The following is a 17,867-nucleotide window of genomic DNA, read 5'->3' as shown; positions in this document are numbered from 1 at the left end:
GACAAGTATCTTGCTTCATTTTTCTGTAAAATCTTGTTGAGGGTTTTTGTTTTCTTCCTGGATCTCTGATTATTTAGGTAGAATAGGGTATAAAGGGTAACAAGGACACATAATAATAATAATAATAACTCCCATTTATGGAGAGCCTAAATGTGCCAGTCTCTATGCTAAGCACAATATATTTAATTTTATAAGAGGTCTGGGCTGTAGCTATTACTATTATACTAGTTTTACAGGTGGTGAAATGGAGAACAGAAAGGTTACGTAAGTTTTTCAAGATCACACAGCTAACAAGCCCCTGACCTAGCCTTGAAACCCAGCTTTATCTGTTTCCAAAAGACCCTGCTTTTAACCACTGCTCTGCATTAAACTCTCTTAAAACCACAAACAGGTTAAGGACCCTGAGGCCAGAGCTGTGAAACGCCTCGCCAAATACCACCTGGTTCCTCAAAGGCAGAGCCTAGGATTGTACTTAAGATTCCCATCTGACAATTCAAAATGCTTTCTCCTGTACCTAATCTCCACCTTTTTAACAAAAGCAGTCCTATTCTAACTTGGTTAAACCTCTGTCGATCCCTTTACTGAATGCTAAAAAGAATTTCCCTTCCAGGAATGACTTACTCTTGTTTCATAAGCTCAATCAATTCTTTTATAATCCAAAAAATATACCTCGAAGTAAATCCCACAGGTTAGTAGTCCAAGCACTCATAATTTTTTTGTTGTTTCTTCTGCCTTCAAAATCGCCACTCAGGGCATGCAGCCTGTCACAGACTCCTTTCCAGGGACCGAGGCTGATGAAGGGAAAAAAGAGAAGAAAAGACAAAGTCCAAATCTATATTCTCAATCAGATCTAGCATTCAACAGATGATTGCAAAGTAACAGATGTGGGTGACAACAGTCACCTGTTGAGGTCTAGCATCTTAACTAAGACGCCCATTGTGTCCAATCCATGTGTTAAAGATGCTCATACTACACCGACCATGTGATAATTAGGCATTGTTCACCAAACCAGGCATTAGGACTGATGTTAAAAAAAAAAAGGTGCCATATATGCAGAATGCAGATCTGATCACAGCAATAATAACGTTCCTTTTAGTTTATAAGGAGATGCTACTCCAGCCTATGTGTGAGTTGTCTGACTCTATTAGCACCATCGCAGTGAAGGTCCCACATTCCCCTGCTCCCCTGTTAGAATCGAGGAGTGTCCTCCCAAGAGAGGGATCCAGTTTAAGGATATAGGACAAGGGGCAATGGACATGGGATCTACTCAGTCTCTCTGGAATCACCAGCAGAGCCTGTGACAGAAAGACCCCCACAAAAATTGTCCTTTTCACATAGTTAGTGTGGCAAAATGTTGGTAACTGTTGAATCTGGGGGATAGGCAAAGGGGTCTATTGTTCTATTTGTGTGAATTTGAAAACTTCATAACAAAACATCTTTTTTTTTTTTCTTAAAGTAATCCTTTCCTTGGGAAGAACCTTCCCAGAGCCTTGTCTCAGTGAAGATGCCCATCCAGGAAGCAAGGATTAACAGAGGGCACTGGACTTCAACCCAGAAACCCATGACCTCTAGCAGTCCAGCTCTCTGGCCCCACACCCTTGAAGGTCCAGCCTTCCCTGACTCCCAGTCTATTTTATATTCTCCTCTCTATTTGCTCCTGTTGTACCCCTGATAGTCCTTGTCATTTTATATTTCCTTTGTTTTCTTCCCCATTCCCCCATGAATATGAGAACTCCTTGAGAGAAGGGGTCATGAGCTATCTGATGTTGAATCACCAACACCTAGTACAATGTCTACATTTAACCAGCACTCAGTAAATACTTGCTCAGTCAAGGAAGAAAGCAACTGACATTGGTTAAGTATCTATTTATTAGCACTACCCATCTCCTGTTGTAAGGACAAAGTGAGCTCACTTAGCACAGTGGTTGGTGTGTAGTAAGCACTCATTTAATGGTAGCTGCTATAATAATTATCCTTATTACTACTATCATTTCTATCACCCACTTATTATATGGTGTCTAATCATCACCTGAAAGGTAATGCTCAGGGAGTTCTCAATCACACCATCACTAAGTAGCAGAATTCAAACCTAAGACCATTTGTCGCCAAAACTCATGCTCTTAGCTCTGCATTATTCTCATCTATTTCTCATGTCACTGACAACTCTAACATAAATCAATCTGTAGATGGGCCTAAATAGAGCCAGAAGACCTCAGTTGTGGATTGCTATCCTCACAGATAGGACATCAGCTTGTAAGAGGCAGGACACCTGTCACCTTCCATGGCTGAAAGGAAGAGTCATCAAACTGTTCCAGGCTGCTTAAACTCAATTTAATCCCTCGTTGAACAGAAAGAAACAAACAGCAGTCCCTATAAGTTCATGTGGTTGAAATAAATGTATATTTCACTGAAGTCAGCAGTTTTCTCCCCAAATATGCATTAGTGTTAGTTTACTGTGCATACACTCTTTTTCCTTAGAACTGAGTTTAATCATGACTATATTAAATCACGTGGGTGCTGTGAGCCCAACAGCCCAGGTTTGGATGAATTGTTAAGAGAACACTGGACTGAAACAATTTCCCTTTCCTTCATCTGCATTTGAATTTCCCTTTCTCTAAGGAGCTGTGAACGGCAGCTGTCATGTTGAGACCAAGTATGAGGGCAGACCAACTGGGCAAGGCGTGCGCTAAGAGATGATCAGTCAATTAGCTCTGCCTATTTCGCTAACTTGGTGATCTCAGACAAGCCATTGTAGGTCTTTATGCTTCTGTTGGCCCAGCCATAAATGAGAGAAACAACGCGCAGATGCAGTGAGATTGGGAGTTCATATTTGCAAAGTACCCTGAAAACCTACGTAAGAGTTAATAGGAATTTATTATACATGCAGATCATGCATCACATTAGACCCCACATTAGGAAGGTCCTGAGGAAGCACAAATTATCTGAGTTTCACTCTCGCATGCCACCCCAGCCCCCAGCTGAAGAGCCAGTGCGGGGGGTGGGGAGGGGTGGGGTTCAGAGCCAGCCAGTCAGAATGCAGCCTCAGGGTCCTTTTGGCTCCAAGAGATCCACTAAGTCCTCCTTGCCATGTGTTTTCCCAGTGAACTCAGCCAGGGATCTAGGCTTGGACTTCCAGGACCGACCTTCAAGACACCCCTTTTCTAAATCTTTTTCCCAGATCATCAGATAAAAGTGTAAATGCATCAAACAGCTAGACTAAACTCACACTTGTAGCTTCTCCGGACCTTCGAGTAAAATTCAAAATGACCTGCCTGGCAGAGGAAGGGAAGCCCTTAAGACAACAAATGAACCAAGGCAGGGAGTGCATCGGATCCTAAGAAGTTTGCCAACATCTCAACTGTCAATGGTTTTACCTCCTCCCGAGTGTTTGGGACTTTCCTTAAAGAAGAGCAGCATGAGGAGCACCTGGGTGGCTCAGTCATTGGGTGTCTGCCTTTGGCTCAGGTCATGGTCCCGGGATCCTGGGATTGAGCCCCACATTGGGCTCCCTGCTCAGCGGGAAGCCTGCTTCTCCCTCTCCCACTCCCCCTGCTTGTGTTCCTTCTCTCACCATGTCTCTCTTTGTCAAATAAATAAATAAAAATCTTTAAAAAAAAAAAAGAAGGGGGCGCCTGGGTGGCTCAGTTGGTTAAGCGACTGCCTTCGGCTCAGGTCATGATCCTGGAGTCCCGGGATTGAGTCCCGCATCGGGCTCCCTGCTCGACAGGGAGCCTGCTTCTGCCTCTGACCCTCCCCCCTCTCATGTGCTCTCTCTCTGTCATTCTCTCTGTCTCAAATAAATAAATAAATAAATCTTTTAAAAAAAAAAAAGAAGACGACGAAGAGCAGCATGAGGGATCTTAAATAAATCCCGAGAAATCAGATATTTCCTTTTACAACAGCAAGCCTTCCTGGGAGATAAGAGCTCGCCTCCCACAGCCTCCACACACAAAATAATAAATAAGAAAATAGTGGGGGAAACAGGAAATAGTAGCATCAAAGAAGACTGAATTTCAGAAAGCAAAAGAGAACTTTCAGTTGGTTTAACAACTCCTTGACTCCATAGGTAAGTCTAGAAATTGTAATCGTAATGGAACACTAAGACAACTTCCCAAAGGGGTCCATAGCCCTTTCACGATGAACAAAAGGGAACAACAGATCAAGATGCCCGGGAGAGGTATGCACCCAGCCCTAAGAGTTAGGGAACCACTGCCAAATCCCTATTGAGGAAAAAAAATTTGTCTTACCCTTGTGTCCTGGGCAAGGGCTAAACATAACTGGTTGTGCAATGAGTTGATTAGGTGAATGAACACATGAACCCTGAATCAACTCCATCGAGCACACTGAGTTCTCTTCAAATAACCCATTCATGTTTTTAAGCTTCAGTTCAAGAATCCTAATCAGATATTATTTTTAGCCATGAAAATCTGAATCTGACAGATCCTAAATGCCACCTGACATCCACACTGGTGCATAGATCAGCCTGAATTGGAAATACCTGCACACTCACCATTGCAAGGAGAAAAGGTGTAAACACCACATAGAAATGAACATAGCCAGTCTTCATGTTTCCATGTTGGTCTCTAAACCTGGTACTGGGGCTCCTCACCTAGTCTGCCTCTCCCCACCTCACCTGCATTGCCACTCCCCACAAATAACGCTCTTATTCCATCAGTTTGCAGTAATCTGGTTAAAGTAATTTATATTAAATTATGAGCCGTAATCTTTCCAGAAGCATGTGCGTTTTAAAAATAGATCCATTAAGAAACTTCAATTGATCCTCATTGTGAAAGTTTTAGTTAAGTGTAGGTGATTTAAGAAAATATATATATTAGAACATCTTGGTCTTGGGATGCAAGTTATTGAAAGCAAATCAAGCTACTTCAAGCCAAAGGGACTCTGTTTCATTCTTCTCTCTCCTGTAGACCATTTTAACTGCTTCTTTATCTACATAGCAGAATAAAGTCATCCCATGTTCTTTTTTTTTTTTTTAAGATTTTTATTTATTTATTTGAGAGAGAGAGCATGAGAGGGGGGAGGGTCAGAGGGAGAAGCAAACCCCCTGCTGAGCAGGGAGCCTGATGTTCATCCCATGTTCTTAAGATTCCATGTTATAGTTCTAGAGACATACTGCCCATCCCTAAAAACCATTTCTAGTTTGTGGAGAGAAAATCTGACTGGCACAGCCTGGCTCCCTTCAGGGCCAGGGATATGGGGGGTGACTAGCTCAAATATGAATGCTCGGGTCCTACTTATGGGTAGGGAGTTGTGTTAGTTGGTATCTTAAAATCTGGATGGGCATCCTAAAAACTATCTCCTACAAGAGGTTTTCCTTCAGATCCTTTAAATCAGTGTTTTCCAAACTTCCCTGATGGTAGAATCATCAGATCCTCACCTGAAGAGTCTGAATCAATGGGTCTCAGATGGAACCTGTGATTGTCTATTTGTAGTAAACGCATCAGGTCATCTTTATCATGAGAGAAGCTTAGGAAACCCTTGCTGACTCAAAACACAGTGGCTCCCGTCTATACGGAAGGACATCTCTGAGCTGTGCACCCAGCTCCTCCATTCCACAAGTTATTCTCAAAATGTCTTGGCCTATGTACAATTCTCAATGAGCCTACTCCGTCCACAGTCAGCTATCCTGGGAATCTTCTATCCTGAGTCATCTCAAAGTCTTGGGAAGTAATTGTTAAGAAGAATCAAAATTAGGGGCAACTGGAGGGCCCAGTCTGTTGAAGGTCCAACTCTTGATCTCAGCTGAGGTCTTGATCTCTTGATCTCAGAGTCATGAGTTCAAGCCCTGTGTGGGGCTCCACGCTGGGCAAGGAGCCTACTTAAAAAAAAGAAAGACTCAAAACTACCCAGACTTCAACTTTAATAGGAGATAGGGGTCCATTCTTTCAATGCCAGATGTAAAGCAAGGATTTAGGAAAAGAAACAGTCAGCTTTCCATACAGATTTCTCTCCCCTTCCGTAGAGATAAAAGTGATAAGAAAAAATTTCTTCCTTTAATAACTTCAACTGCCTTGGGAGTAGATGAACTTGGCAGCTCTCACATTCTCCCTGCACTCCAATGCCACCATTACAAAACACCTGGGGATTCTGGTCTCAGGCATTTTATCACAGAGCTTGGAAGATCAATATGCCTCTCCTAGAACAACTCCATAAAGGGTTGATGGGGCAGTGATGTATGACAAACTACAGGCTTAGCTTTACCTATTGTTTTAAGCTCAAATAGTATTATCCTAAGGGAGAAAATGTGATGCTGGCTTATCTTTAAGTGGGGGTAATCAAAGAAAGAAAGCCACTAGTTACAACTAGAGTAAGGATCAAGCAACAATTAATGACAAATGCTGAAACCTTTTTCCTGGGTAAAGTACAGTTGAGTTTTTGAAAAAGAAGAAACACAAAAGGCCAATGAATATATGAAGAATTGTTCCACCTCAGTAGGTACACAAATTAAAAGAACAATGAACTTAGTTTTTGCCTATCAAATGGGCAAAGATAAAAAAAGAATAATGCCCAGTTCTGGTGAGGCTGTGAAAAGGTATACTGCACTGCTGTAGGAGTATGAACTGGTGCAATTTTCTCAGAAAGTAATTTGAGTATGCATTCTGAAAGCCTTTAAAAAATGTATGCTTGTTAACCTAGCAATTTTGCTTTATAAGAATTCATCCTAAATAAACAAAAAAATTAAGACCAGTCATGAAGATTTTGGACAAGAGTATTCATAACAACATTCATGCTCAAGGCAAATATATGGAGGAAAAAATACCCCAGCAATAGCAAGCAGTTGAGCAAACTGAGGCAGATGCATACACTGGATGCTACACTGTTAGTAAAACTGATGAGGTACAATAATATTTACAGATGGGGAGGTATGTTGGCAAAATATGAAGTGAAAAAAGTAGTCACAGGAGGCATGATCTCATTTCATATTAAACAACTGAGGTAGATATATTTGGGCATGGCTGCCTAGTCCACGATCCATGATTTGGAATTAAGCCCCACCTACAATCCCTACCAAAAACGGTGCCCTGTTTTAATAACAACTTGACTTTGGCTGATTAATGTGAGAACCCAATTAATAGCCTGGAACTCTCTAAGTAGTAGTAATTTAGAAGTAAGAGACACAAAGACCGTGTTCCCATGATTGCTGACATATGAACTGAAGGGTATTGTCAAATCAAGGCTGGCTGGCCATCTTCATTCACCTGCAAATGGAGTAGGAAGCAGAGAACCTTGTCTGCAGAAGGGAGAGGAACAGGACAGAGAAACAGAGAATGTGTGCTTCGTTCCTTTGAGGGGTAGAAGGAGGGGTTTCATTGCCTCCCTCCTCTCCCTACTTTTAAATAAGTCCCCTTTAGTTGAGCTATCTTGAGTCATGTAAGAATAAACCTCCAAATTTAACATATTATTTCCGAAAGATGGGATTCCAGATCAATTTTTTGGTCTCACTTTTGCTTTTTGGGTTTTTTTTTTTTTTTTAATTGTAATATGAAAGCCTACACTCCAGCCAGGATTATGCCATTAACTGAGTGACTACTGAATGTCATTCCACTGTCTAGATTCTGTGGGGATTTCAAGCAGGAAATTCCAGGCTTTCTGGAAAGGATAAGGAAAACTCATGGGGGGTAAGACCAACGGAACTCTGCCTACCTTGTGAATAGATGGCTCAAAACCTAAGTAAGAAAGACAAAATAATGACCTGAACTTATAAAGCCAACAAGTAGCAGCCTAGATATGAATCCTGGTTCCGTGACATAGTGTGTGGGGGTTTGGGCAAATTGCTTAATGGTTTTGTATCTCAGTTTCCTTATCTGTAAAATGGGATTAATTTCTATACTACCGACCCTCTGGCTGTTGAAGGATTAAAATGAGATGAGTCATGTAAACTTCTTAGTATAGTGCCTAGAACATAAAATAAACATTTGTTGTAGCCCCCAGAGGCCTGTTTAAGAAAAGAGGATTTCTCCCCTTCCAAGAGTCAGAATCACCCCCCACGCCAGGGCTTCTCAAACTTCAGTATGCCTATAAGTCCACCCCTGAGATGTTGCTAAAATGCTAATTCCATTCAGTAGGTCTAGGGTGGGACCTGAGAACTTGCATTTCTAACTGGTCCCCCTAAACCAATGCCCAATGCCACGCTCTGCCAAGCTGGTAGTGTTAACAATTCTGCCTCAGAGAAAACCTAACACATAAAAGCCTTTCATACCTGTTATCAGTGTGCAAAAGAATCGTCAATTAACTGGAAAACTTTAAGAGTGGAGTCTTTTGGTTACTTAGATGTTCTAGTTAAATTGAGGTTAATCACTACCACGGTTTCAGTCTCAGCTCCCAGAGCAACTGTTTCTAAAATATATTATTAGTTCACTTTTTTTGGCTTTGGTAAGTCCAGGACATAATTTAATCTTCCTTTGATGATTTGTGAGGCACTTCAGGCTTTTGCAGCGCCTTGGGTCATTATTCAGAACATTCATTTTCATTGCCCAGTTCCATAGACACAGGAGTTATAGGATAAGAAATTGGACTGAATTCTTCAGACTCAGAGCATAGGCTGAACTCTGTTGGGGGATTTTTACGTGTTTCAACTAACTCTTTGGAATGAGTGTCTTTTCTTGCTGTAAACTGAAATGAAGGGTGCTTTTCTGGTTGTGGGAAGGGCCCAGGTGTGCTCTGCATAGCTGACTTATACACAATGCAACATAATAACACCAAGCCAGGGATGGAACCAGGGCCTCCCTTAGATAGGCTGCCCTGACTGACCTTCTGTGGAGAGGGCTCAAGGAAACATCCATAGCAGACCTTGAGGACCCCAGAAGCCATTTTTTCTCACCACTTACCCAAATGCGCCTTCCTCCCCAGTCTTGTCTTCACAAAAAATTAGGGCAGCTTCCAAGCCATTTCTCAAATACATAGACTCAGGGCTGCTACTACTGAACATTTAGGAAAGCTGTGTTTTTCTTTAGCTTGTGGTAGTTTTACAGAGGATTTCTGCTCCATGGGGTGGTCATTTCTCAAGCCGTTTCAAACACAACAGCGGTTAGAAACCACATGGACCATGTCTAGTCTTGCCCAGCTATTTTTCTCAATTCAGTTCCATTCCCTTCCTTCTCCTCTATTCCCCTCCTTCCTTTTTCTCTTCTTCTTTCTCCTCCCTCCCAGCCATTCTTACTGAGGCATAACACATGGTGGTCACACTCACCCAGGAAGTCATGTCTTCTCTCCAATGTTCACCCTTTGTTTCCAACCTTTGCCCTCTGAGCTTTCTCTGTAAACACTAGTTCCATTCTTGTAGGAAAACTTGGTCTCCTTTTGACATATTTAAGTCAGGCCCCACTTCTCCTGGATGTTTCTTTGATTCGGAATCTTTGTGAATGCCTGCTGGTCTCAGCACGCATTTGGGCTGACCAAAGACTGCTGACAAATGCTCCTTTGGGAGCCTGAGACATATCAAGTCCAACTCTCCCTTCCATTTTGGTCATCAATAGACATGGATGTGAAGGTCTGTTTGAACTGCCCTGCAGCACCGCCCATGCCCATCCAAAACAAACACAAATCTAACCTCAGGAGCTCTGAAGGATGACAGAGATCAGTTGTAGCCAACAGAAATATAATGTGAGCCCCAGACCTAACTGTGAGTTTTGTAGTAGCTACATGCTTAAAAAAAAATAAAAAGGAATAGATAAAATTAATTTTAATAATGTACTTCAATCCAATATATTAAAAATAATATCATTTCAACAAGTATTTGATGTAAAAACTTATCAGTGACACCGATATTTTACATTCTTTTTTCCCTACAAAATTTTCAAAATCCCAGGCACATTTCAATTTGGACCAGCCACACTTCAGTGGCTCAGTATCTGTACGTGGCTCCTGGCTCCCACACTGGAAAGAACAGAATGTGGCTATTTAGTGATTTTCATAAAGGAGCGGGGTGAGAACTTTTTCCACAGCGTATCATAAAGGCTACATCCTTAAAATCTTTTTTTAGACAATTCTCTCCACCCAAGGCCACTGCTAAGAATCTCTCTCCCCACCTACCCCCATCCCCTCTCTGCTCCATCTCACTCTCCCTTTCCCCTCCTCCTTCAGAACTTGCCATTCCTGCCCCAGGACCCTAACACTGAAAACTCTCCTGTGACTGTTTTTTCTCCTTCCAAAAATTCATCCTCCCGGAAATGTGGTGAATCAAACTGTCTCTTGTTTGCCCATTCGTAAGCACCAGGGTTTCTCGTGGGGGCCACGCCTGGGTGAGCACTGGGGCTCCCCAGCCAGGAACAAATGAGCCACTCTTCAGATGCGTAGGGACTCCACCACAGCAACCGAATCTGCCTGCGGTGAAAAAGCTCCAGCTACCCAGCCCACTTTCCAGAGCCCTTCTCAGGATGGCTGCCAGCAGGGCAGCTCTGACCAGGAGGGTTAAGGCAAGAGAAAGAATTCTGCTCCACTGCCAACACCGGTCCCTCCCGCCAATGCCTGCGAGTCTTGGGAAGGAGAGGGTGGGGGAACATGGATGCAAAGCAGCCCTCCCTGGACCATAGTTTTATTATAGTCAGCTTCAGGGGCTACAGAATTAATCGTGATCTGTTTGTACAGCTTTTCTGTCGACATCAATTATATCTACTCTCTGCTTCTCTTAGACCCAGATGTGTCATCCCCCAAAGACATGGAGCTTGAGTTACAGCTTCCAGTGGTGGGAATGGATTTGTTCATGTTCAGTTCTATCCCCCTGAAGATTCCTTATGAAACTCACAGTTTTACCTCATTAAGTTGGGATGGAGATGGCAAATTCTGCTCATAAGATTAGCTGCTCTATCTATGGAAAATAGACACACATAGTAACATCTAGGTGAGCAGTTTTGACCTTCTTAAGACATTGTTGGATCCAACTAAATGAACCCTCAGTATTACTCTATGCACACGAAAGATATGATTGGACCATACAGGATCTACCCCCAAATGACCCAAATTATCACAGGATTGGGAGAGGCCTAAACCTAATCTCTTGAACCCAATAGTTTTCTAAATCAGTGCAGTACAGGCAGAAAGGGGCATCCAGGGAGAGAATGGATTCGACCTGCATTCAGTTCAGCATCTTTCCCCTCATATCAATCTCTCAGAGAAGCCTTGGGCTTCAGTTTCTCTGACTACTCTTCATACACCCTCTGTATCTAAACATTGAAAATATCTAGGGCGCCTGGGTGGCTCAATTCATTAAGCGACTGCCTTCAGCTCAGGTCATGATCCTGGAGTCCCGGGATCGAGTCCCGCATCGGGCTCCCTGCTCGGCAGGGAGTCTGCTTCTCCCTCTGACCCTCCCCCCTCTCATGTGCTCTCTCTCTCAAATAAATAAATAAAATCTTTAAAAATATATATATATATCTAAGAAATATTGATTGTTCTTTTCATTTTCCCCTGGTTGAATCGAGTCATTCTAACATTGAATGGCTTTTTAATATCTTTGACACAGTCCTCCTCCTCTGCCTGCCAATAATATAGTGCATTATTTGGCTGGTGAATTTTCTCATTTCTTTTCTCAATTCAGCAGCCAGAACTGCTTCTCTCTAGTTGGCTGAAGTTGAGGATGTCCACTCTTGCTGACTTTTGTGCCTGTTCCTTGCCAAAAATCCATAATATTTAAGGTTTTTACATTTTTCTCAGCTTTTTTGAGAGGGTATTATCTGTGGCCAGAAATTCAGTGTTTCCTAAATTTACTCTATGGTTAAAAAGTACCTAACACAGGTCTCTACTTCCTGGCAATCCTCAAGAAATATTTGTCAAGTGAGACAAGTTATGCAAGGATTCTATACACAATCCAATTAACTGAAAGATGTTTTGTTGCTGTTGGTAAGTATAGGAGCATGTCCTTCTGTGTGTGGTACAGAGCTAGTTCATTTATGATACTTCTCTCTGGTGATCTGCATGATGATAATTTCAGAAACATTTAAGAAGGTTGCCGTCCAGTGGAAAAGGTGTCAATGAACTAGAGGCAGCCACTAGCTAATTGTGTTCTTGGAAAGTCACTTAATATTCATGAACCACATTTATCTTTGTCTGTTAAAATAGGAGATTGGATTAAATCAGTGGTTCCCAACGCACAGGTCTCACTTTGGGGGCCTCCAAATCCCTGAGCTCTCCAAGTCCATGTGTTCACTTAGGACATTATAGATGAAATAAATGACATGCTTCACTCATATAGGTGTAGTTATTTGTTTCAAATATATGTAATTACTGTTCTGATTAATAAAGATTTTTTTTAAGAGTTTATTTGAAAGACGGAGAGAGAGAGAGAGCATGAGCGGGGGAGTGGGGGAAGAGGCAGAGGGAAGGGCAGAAGCAGGCTCCCCACTGAGCAGGGAGCCCGATACAGGGCTCAATCCCAGGGCCCCGAGATCATAACCTGAGCCAGGGCAGACAGTTAACCAACTGAGCCACCCAGGCGCCCCTAAAGTTTAAATTCATGTAAATGATTATTGAATTCATAGGGCCATATTGTAGTTATGCACCTTCTCAATCCACAGATGCTACAATGTAAGTCCTACAGAAAGAGAATCCAAGACATGTTGAGGTCAAAAAGGGGTTCTCACACTTGAAAAGGCTTAAGAACCTTTGTGTATAGTGATCTGTAAGATCTCTTGCAGCAATAAAATTTTGTAGCTAAACATTTCTATTTTGACAGGGGGTTCTTCCGTGTTCTAACTCAAAGATGAGTAAAGGAAATATCTGAGCGTGGAGAAGACTCGGAGTAACCATCAACTCCCACCATGCAGGCCAGACCTCCCCTGGTCACCCTGCACTCTAATTAACTGCAAAAGCTCTTGCAGAGGAGAGGAAAATTCCAGATGGGGGCTATTACTGTCTTAAAAGATTTCTTGAGACTTTTTTTTTCTCTTCTCTGTTCCATTTAACTGTCAACTCACTTCTGGCTCTATGTTTCTGGAATAGTCAATCTACATAAATTATGGCAGCCAAACATAAAGCAGGTAATCTACTCTCAATTATAGCCAAAGTGTTTTAACTTGAAACCAAGAAGTCTTTTCAAAATAGGCACATGCAAATAGTAAGCAAATTATACCCAAACCACAAACCACTTCTGGGAACCATCTAATTATTTTTTTTTCACCTTGACAAAAGCCTTGGGATAATCCTGATGGTGAGAATTATTCCAAGGTTGTAGGACCATATAATCGTTTATGTAAGAAGCCAAGTTTAATGATTATAAAAATAAAAGGATATAATATCCTTTTAAAATTTTAGTTCCAATATAGGTAACATACAGTGTTATATTAATTTCAGGTGTACAATATAGTGATTCAACAATTCTATACATTACTCAGTACTCATCACGATAAGTGTACTCTTAATTCCCTTCACCCACTTTACCCATCCCCACACCCACCTCTTCCCTGGTAAGCATCAGTTTCTATAATCTATAGTTAAAAGTCTGTTTTTTGGCTTGTCTCTTTTTTTCTTTGTTCATTTGTTTCGTTTCTTAAATTCTTACTCTGACTGAGTTATATGACTTTGCATTATACTCTCTAGATCCATCTGTGTCATTGCAAATGGAAAGAGTCCATTCTTTTTATGGCTGAGTAATATTCCATTTTATATATATCACATCTTCTTTAGCCATTCACCTATCAATGGACACTTGGGCTGCTTCCATAATTTGGCTATTGTAAATAATGCTGCAATAAACATAGGGGTGCATATATATTTTGAATTAGTGTTTTCATATTCTTTGGGTAAGTGCTGGAATTACTGGATCATATGGTAATTATATTTTTAAGTTTTTGAGGAAACTCCATACTGTTTTCCACAGTGGTTGCACCAGTTTGTATTCCCACCAACAGTGCATGAAGGTTCTTTTTTCTCCCCATCCTTGCTCACACTTGGTGTTTCTTGTGGTTTTGATTTTAGCCTTTCTGACAGGTGTGAGATGATGTCTTATTGTAGTTTTGATTTGCAAGTCCCTGATGATGAGTGATGTTGAGCATCTGTTCATGTGTCTATTCACCATCTGTGGGTCTTCTGTAGAGAAATATCTGTTCATGTCTTCTGCCCATTTTTTAATGGATCATTTGGGGTTTTTTGGTGTTGAGTACTATCAGTTCATTATATATTTTGGATCCTAATCCTTTATCAAATATGTCATTTGCAAATATCTTCTCCCTTTTGGTAGGTTGTCTTTTAGTTTTGTTGATTGTTTCCTTCATGATGCAGAAGCTTTTTATTTTGATGTGATTTCAATGGTTTAATTTTGCTTTTGTTTCCCCTACCTCAAGAGACACATCTAGAAAATGTGGCTACAGCTGATGTCAAGAGAAAGTACTGCCTGTGCTCTTTTCTGGGATTTTTATGGTTTCAGGTCTCACATTTAAGTCCTTAATCCATTTTGAGTTTATTTTTGCAAATGGTGTAAGAAAGTAGTCCAGTTTCAGTCTTTTGCTTGCAGCTGTGCAGTTTTCCCAACACTGTCTGTTGAAAAGATTGTCTTTTTCCTATTGCATATTCTTGCTTCTTTTGTTAAAGATTATTTGACCATATAATCGTGAGTTTATTTCTGGGCTCTCTATTTGGTACCATTGATCTATGTGTCTATTTTTGTGCCAGTACCATACTGTTTTGATTACTGTGGCTTTGTAGTATATCTTGAAATCTGGAATTGTGACCTCCAGTTTTGTCCCTCTTTTTCAAGATTGCTTTCGCTATTTGGGGTCTTTTGTGATTCCATAAAAATTTTAGGATTGTTTGTTCTTGTTCTGTGAAAAATGCTGTTGGTGTTTTGATAGGGATGGCATTAAATCTGTAGATTGCTTTAGGTAGTATGGACATTTTAACAATATTGGTTCTTCCAATCCATGAGCATGACTATCTTTCCATTTGCTTGCATCATCTTCAATTTCTTTCATCAGAGTTTCATACTTTTCAGAGTATAGGTCTTCTGCCTTCTTGGTTAAGTTTATTCCTAGGTATTTATTCTTTTTGGTGCAATTATAAATGGGATTGTTTTCTTAATTTCTTTTTCTGCTACATCATTATTAGTGTATTGAAATATAATGGATTTCTGAATATTGATTTTGTATCCTGTAACCTTACTGAATTCTTTTATCAGTTCTAGTGGTTTTTGGTGGAGTCTTTGGGGTTTTATAAATATATGGTATCATGTCATCTACAAATAATGAGTTTTACCTCTTCTTTACCAGTTTGGATGCCTTTCATTTCTTTTTCTTGTCTGATTGCTGTGGCTAGGAATTCCAGAACTATGTTGAATAAAAGTGGCAAGAATGGACATCCTTGCCTTGTTCCTGACCTTAGGGGGAAATCTCTCAGTTTTTCACCATTGAGTGCGATGTTAGCTGTAAGTTTTTCATCTATGGCCTTTATTATTGAGATGTATTCCCTCTAAACATACTTCATTGAGGGTTTTTATCATGGATGGATGTTGTACTTTGTCAAATGCTTTTTCTGCATTTATTGAAATGATCATATGGTGGGGCGCCTGGGTGGCTCAGTTGGTTGAGCGACTGCCTTCGGCTCAGGTCATGATCCTGGAGTCCCAGGATCGAGTTCCGCATCAGGCTCCTTGCTCAGCGAGGAGTCTGCTTCTCCCTCTGACCCTCCCCCCTCATGCTCTCTCTCTCTCTCATTCTCTCCCTCTCAAATAAATAAAAAAAATAAAAAAATAAATCTTTGAAATGATCATATGGTTTTAATCCTTTCTCTTGTTGATGTGATGTATCACACTGATTGATTTGTGAATATTGAACCACCCTTGCCCTTGTATTCCAGGAATAAATCCCATTTGATCACAGTGAATGATTTTTTAATATTGTTGGATTCAGGGGCGCCTGGGTGGCTCAGTTGGTTAAGCGACTGCCTTCAGCTCGGGTCATGATCCCAGGGTCCTGGGATCGAGTCCCGCATCGGGCTCCCTGCTCTGCGGGGAACCTGCTTCTCCCTCTCCCACTCCCCCTGCTTGTGTTCCCTCTCTCGCTGTGTCTCTCTCTGTCAAATAAATAAATAAAATCTTTAAAAAAAAAAAATATTGTTGGATTCAGTTTGCTTATATTTTGTTGAGGATTTTTGCATCTAAGTTCATCAGACATGTTGGCCTGTAGTTCTCTCTTTTTTTTTTTTTTTTTGGTCATGTCTTTATCTGGTTTTGGTGTCAGGGTAATGCTGGCCCCATAAAATGAATTTGGAAGCTTTCCTTCCTCTTCTGTTTTTTAGAATAGTTTGAAAAGAATAGGCATTAACTCTTCTTTAAATGTTTCACAGAATTTACCTGTGAAGTCATCTGGTCCTAGACTTTTTGGGGAGTTTTTTGATTACTGATTAAATTTCATTGCTGGTGGGGCGCCTGGGTGGCTCAGTTGGTTAAGCGACTGCCTTCGGCTCAGGTCATGATCCTGGAGTCCCGGGATCGAGTCCCGCATCGGGCTCCCTGCTCAGCGGGGAGTCTGCTTCTCCCTCTGACCCTCACCCCTCTCGTGCTCTCTCTCTCATTCTTTCTCTCAAATAAATAAATAAAATCTTTAAAAAAAAAATTTCATTGCTGGTGATTGGTCTGTTCAAATGTTCTATTTCTTCCTGTTTCAATTTTGGGAGGATATGAATATTTTTTAAAGAGATAAGGAAAGGACAACGTACTTATTATGTGTTCCTTCAAGGATGGACAATCTTATTTATCTTTGCATCCCTGAATACTAGCATTTGTTTATGGTTGTTGTTATAGATAAATATTTGTTAAGTGGTGAATTTCCTGAATATTAAAAAAAGCATTAGAATTAGAAGAGGATCTTGATCACCCCACAATTAAAGAGGATAGGATTAGAAATTATCAATCACAGTCTGTGAAGTTAATATAAATGATACAGAATTGAAGAATATTTATGTGAATGCATTTTCTAAGAGCTTAGTGAAAAACAGGCAATAAGCCAATAGACATATCACTGTAAGGTGCTAAGTATCGATCTTTCTACTATCTTTACAAAATGGGACTTCTTGGGGACTGATGTATCAGATTATACGTGGAGTTAGCAAAGTACTGTGACAATATGAAGTGACTAAAAATGTCAGAGGAATGACCTACAGGGACCTTCTCTCCAATCTAAATATGCCAAAGAGTAGTCAGCAGTAAAAAGAATGAAGCAAAATGATTGAAAAGAGAGGTGGATCAAGATGATCAGGAAATACAGAGTTTAGGCAAAAACAAAACAGTTGCCTTAGAATGTTTCAGAAGAAAGAAGGCATTGGTGAGTTTGTGACATATGACTAAGTCGTTAGCATGACAACAGAGAAACTTCAACCAAAGAAAGAATTATTTACAGGAATAATAAAAGTGGAAACCAACGTTGTGTTTTAGTAAACACAATTCTAGGCACTTTACTTTCTCATCTAATTCCATCTTCTCAATTCTGCCAGGTAGGTATGTGCAATATGATACCATTTTATAGATGAGGTTGAAGAACTTTGTCCCAGGTGACCCAACCAGAAAATGGCAGGACCAGGACTCTTTGACATGACTGATGTTCAACATTACAAGGATCCCACTAGGAATCCTAATGGAAACCAAAGGAGCAAGGGATTTAAGGAGCAAGAGGAGAAGCACCTTTGACTGTGAAAAGTTCAGTGTTGACTTCTACTAAATTCATGAGAAAAACCTAGCTGCACATAGAAGAAAGACAAAATAGTCCACTCTATAAAACAAAGGGTCTGAGAATCATTTTAAAAGGAAGAGAAGGAAGGCATTAGTAGCAGAGGCCATGACATTGCAAGACACTCTTTACAAGACTTTTGCACAAATTCTGCTGCTATGGCTGACAAGAATAGCCAAAGGCAATGATATATACAGT

The 17,867-nt window shown here is 40.8% G+C and overlaps 1 long non-coding RNA gene across 1 annotated transcript in view; it reads right to left on the bottom strand.

Annotated features, from left to right (window-relative positions):
* LOC135361851 (uncharacterized) overlaps positions 1-17,867 on the bottom strand; it is a 69,092-nt gene that overhangs the window by 20,596 nt on the left and 30,629 nt on the right. The window contains exon 2 of the long non-coding RNA XR_010405986.1: positions 670-791. This is a non-coding gene — a long non-coding RNA (uncharacterized LOC135361851). The remainder of the gene's footprint in view (positions 1-669; positions 792-17,867) is intronic.

Source organism: Mirounga angustirostris, unplaced genomic scaffold, assembly GCF_029215605.1.
Source record: "Mirounga angustirostris isolate CCGP_5_RB_7025 unplaced genomic scaffold, mMirAng1.0.hap1 SCAF_10, whole genome shotgun sequence".
Lineage (NCBI taxonomy): Eukaryota > Metazoa > Chordata > Mammalia > Carnivora > Phocidae > Mirounga > Mirounga angustirostris.
The sequence above is the reverse complement of the archived record's forward strand: the minus strand, read 5'-3'. Positions and strand labels throughout refer to the sequence as shown.